The following is a 4,491-nucleotide window of genomic DNA, read 5'->3' as shown; positions in this document are numbered from 1 at the left end:
CAAGAACTCTTACGATCAATCTTGGATCCCAAGACGACTCACACACTCTATGATGGACGATGGATGATGGTGGTGGATGATGGTGTTGTGATGGTGGTGGGTGGTGCGTGAATTGGGAGAGAGGTGGTGTGCCAAGGGATGAGTTGCAAGAGCTCCAAACACTCCTATTTATAGGCTGAACAGAAGCTCGGGCACAGCCCCGTGCCCGCTGGGCACGGCCCCTTGTCCATCTGACACTCTCTCTCTTCATTAATTGTAATTCGCAATTACAATAAATGCGCCTGCAGCAAGTTGACCACGCCCCCGTGTCCGCTGGGCACGGCCCCGTGGTGGGCAGTAGAAGCTTCTATAGGTTTGTCTTTTCTGCTGCTTTTTGGGCACGGCACCGTGCTCGCTGAGCACGGGGCGTGTTCAGTCTTCTGTCTTCTCTGTTTTGCTTGGGAGGATGCTGTGGGGGGGGGGGGGGTCGGGCATATCACTTTTATTCCTTTTCTTGTATTTATGTTAGATTTTGCTGTATTTTTGCTTCTTTTGTTATTTTGAGCTCATTTAATTCTGAAAATACAAAAGGAAGACAAAAGCACACTTTTTCCAACATTAGTACTAAAAAAGGGTTAGTTTTAAGCCATCATTGATGTAATTTATATGTTGCATTTTGTGCACATCAAATACCCCCACACTTGAATCTTTGCTTGTCCTCAAGCAAAACTCTTTATAATGTGGCTTTATTCACTCCCAAATGAAATGGGTAGAAGAGAAGGTTTTTGGGCTTGTTATAGAGTGTCGGGAATTCCAAGATTATTTTAGGTTTTATTTTTATTTATTTACAATCCTATTCATCATGATTTATTAAAAACGTTTCCAAGATAAATTATTTATTAGGCATAGCATACCTTTTTAAAATTCCATTTATATACAAGTTCACATACCTCACGGAGGAATCACTCAACACTCAGCCGAAGGTGTATTTTTAGTGAATCACTCGAGAGCGGCATGGAGCTTACTCCTACCATAAGCTTGCCAAGTAATCAATCCTCCTCCTTTTAACTTTATACCTTTGTAAATATCAAGAGGACTTTTTGGGTGAAGGGTTAGGCTTGGGCTAAAGGTGGGTGGTTGGGTTAGTGGTTAGAAAAAGGGCGAAAAGTGTAACAACGTCGGTTTTTTGAAAGACTTTTTATTTTTCACATTTTTATTTTATTTTGATGAACCACTTGTTTCAAACAAAGTTATTTTTGATGAACTTGTTTGTTTGTTTGGTTTCATCAAAATATATAACTTTTTTTTTCAATAGAGTCATTAGAAAACCGAACGTTGTTACTAAAATAAAGGGTTAAAAAAAAGTTTAGGTGGGTAAAAAGGGTGATGGTTTTTGGGTTAAGAAATGAAAAGGTTTAGGCTCAAATGGGTTAACTAGGGGGATTTTGGGTAGGTGGTAAAAAAAATGAAAAATAATGGTGTAGAAAGAAAAAGGGTTAGTCCTAATGCCTCCATCATTTACTTACTCGGGTTTAAGTTGGTAAGGACCGGGAATGTATTGTTGTGGCAAGTTCTAGAGTCGTACGAACCAAGCGGCTATTCACACAAGAAACGAAAAATGAGCATTTAGTGTAAAGATATGTATTTGTATGCTCGTTAAAGGCTCAAAACTCACTTTTGTGGGAAAGGGTTTTTTTATATGATCAAGTATATATAATCAAATTTTAACTAAGTTTGTCATGCATTTTCGTAATTTTCTTATGTTGGTTCTTTTTATCTCGACGCTATCGGTTGTAAACTTGTAAAAATATAACCTTGTTAGAACTTGAATTCCCAACTTAAACTTAGACAAGTAAAAAAAAATTTTTTTTTTTTTTTGAAAAAATTTGGGGTGATTAGCGGTTCCAATAGAGTTTTGTGAAAGGCTTGTTATTAGGACTTGCAAAATTCAAGGTTTTAGCATCCCCCCCACACTTAAATTACACACTGTCCTCAATGTGTCCCAAAAATAAGTTTTTAGGTTGACTGAATGTGTAAAATGGTGTTTAAAAGCAAAATTTTATGTTACTGGCATCCTGGACACGGACCCGTGGGGACCGGGCACGGCCTCGTGTTCAGGTGCCAGCGACAAAAATTAAAGAAAAGAAACAGAAGCCTGGACACGGGGGCGTGTTCAGCGAACACGGCCCGTGTCCAGTTACCTGAACTGGGCAATTTTCTGCAGAGTGTGTAGCACGGGGCCGTGTTGGGCGGACACGGCCCGTGCTGAGCTTACTGTGATGAAGAAATTGTCGTCGGATGGCCCTGTTTTCGTGCATGGGGCTATGTTTCTCGTTTCCCTTGTTATCCTTGACCATCACGAGTGTGTTTTATTCCTGCAAATTAAAACTAAAAGAATAAACTAAACTAAGGATAGTTCCGCGGAATGCCTCCGTGGTGCGCCATGTTTATAAGGGTCCTTGGCTAGACCCAAGGTGAGGTTATATGTTTTCCGAGCGGGATGTTTTGCATCCCATGTTGCACCGTCAGAGAGCATCATCCAAACTCGAATCAATAACCTTCATGTAATTGACTGGGTCATCGTCCTCTATTCTCTTCCCAACCCCGAACTTTACTTCCTTATCCCCATATTTTAAAGTGAGTGTTCCGTCATTCATGTCTACCACTGCTTGCGCGGTGGCTAGAAATGGCCTCCCTAGTATGAGGGGGACTTCAGTGTCTTCTTCCATATCTAGTATGACAAAGTCGGCCGGGTAGACGAAATTGTCGACTTTGACCAATAGATTTTCAGCGACACCTTGCGGGAATTTGACGGATCTATCAGCAAGTTGTATACTCATCTTGGTAGGGCTCGTTTTTCCTAGGCCGAGTCGTTTGAACATTGATGCGGGCATGAGGTTAATGCTAGCCCCAAGGTCGGCTAGTGCATTACGAATGGGGGAATCCCCGATCGAGCAAGGAATTGTGAAGCTTCCGGGATCAATCTTCTTTTGGGGAAGCTTGTTGAGTACGAGGGCGGAGCATTCTTCGCCTAGGTTAACTAATTGCAATGATTCAATTTTCCTTTTATGAGTGAGGAAGTCCCTCATGAATTTTGAGTATTTAGGCATTTGAGTTAGGACTTCTATGAAAGGAATATTAACATGCAATTGTTTTAGTAGACTTTCGAATTTTGCGAATTGCTCATTGGTCTTTTGACGAATTAACCTACCGGGGTACGAAACCAGAGGAGCCTTGGTAGGCTCTTGAAATGGAGAAGCCTTATCTTGTTGGGGCGGGGTTGTGCTTTCCTCGGTTGGTGGCGGCGGAGCTTCCACGGGACCCACGGTACGGTTTCTTAATGTTATGAGATGAACTTGAGCTTTTGGGTTTGTTTCGGTATTACTTGGTAACGCGCCTTGTGGTCTCTCGGAGAAATTTTGGGCTAGTTGATTTAATTGTTTTTCAATGTTTTGTATACTAGCTTGTTGATTTCTAAAATTCGATTCCAATTGTTGAAATCGATCCGAGTTTTTCTTTTCAGTGTCGGAGATGAGGCGGGATACGGTATCTTCGAGCCTCTCTCGTCCACCCTGTTGTTGAGGGAAATTTTGTGACTCATTTCTTGGTTGTTGAAAGTTTGTTTGTTGGTTTGGGTTTTGTTGGTTACTACTATTGCCGGGTTCTCTCCAACCAAGGTTAGGGTGGTTACGCCATCCTTGGTTGTAGGTACTCGTTGGAGGACCCGACGGCCTAGGTCTATTATCAATGTAGTTTACCGTTTCTGGTTGATCGTCTGTTTCTTTCATACAACTCCAATATTCATGTGGCCCACCACACCCTTCACAGGCCATAACCGAGACCGTTTTTGCCATTTCTAACTTTTTAATTTTTGAAGAAAGGGCCTCGATTTGGGCTTGTAAAGAAGTGCTTTCATCAACCTTATGGGCGCCCGGGGCAATAAATTTATTACCTCGGGGAATGTGCCACTGAAAATTGTTTTGAGCAATTTCCTCAATTTGATTGTATATTTCATGTGGGCGGCGGTTACCTAAAAGCCCCCCAGAGCTAGAGTCAAGTGTTTGTCTTGTGTGTGACAACAACCCATTATAGAAAGTGGATACTTTTTGCCATATCGCAAGACCGTGATGAGGACACTTTCGCAATAGCTCTTTGAACCTTTCCCAAGTTCCATATAAGGATTCCCCGTCCTCTTGTGAATATGTATTAATTTCAGTCATTAATTTAGCCGTTTTAGCGGGAGGGAAATACTTATATAGAAGTTTTTGGGCTAGTTCATCCCAGGTGTTTACCGATCCAACTGGGAGGGCGTTGAGCCAAGCTTTTGCTCGGTCTTTTAGTGAAAAAGGAAACATTCGGAGGCGAATGGCGTCATTTGATGCTTCATTGATCCGGAAGATATCACATATTTCTAAGAAATTAGTAATATGTAGATGGGGATCCTCGTCCGCAAGCCCATGGAAGGGTGCGGAGTTTTGAAGCATTTGTATCAAATGTGACCGAAGTTCGAAG

General features: G+C 41.9%; 1 non-coding gene across 1 annotated transcript; it reads left to right on the top strand.

Annotated features, from left to right (window-relative positions):
- Positions 1–4,098: 4,098 nt before the first annotated feature.
- Positions 4,099–4,205, top strand: LOC118491028. Its single transcript, XR_004890253.1, has one exon. It is a non-coding gene; the product is annotated as a small nucleolar RNA R71 (small nucleolar RNA).
- Positions 4,206–4,491: the final 286 nt, after the last annotated feature.

This window comes from Helianthus annuus, chromosome 3 (genome assembly GCF_002127325.2).
Source record: "Helianthus annuus cultivar XRQ/B chromosome 3, HanXRQr2.0-SUNRISE, whole genome shotgun sequence".
In the NCBI taxonomy this organism is placed as follows: Eukaryota; Viridiplantae; Streptophyta; class Magnoliopsida; order Asterales; family Asteraceae; genus Helianthus; species Helianthus annuus.
The sequence above is the reverse complement of the archived record's forward strand: the minus strand, read 5'-3'. Positions and strand labels throughout refer to the sequence as shown.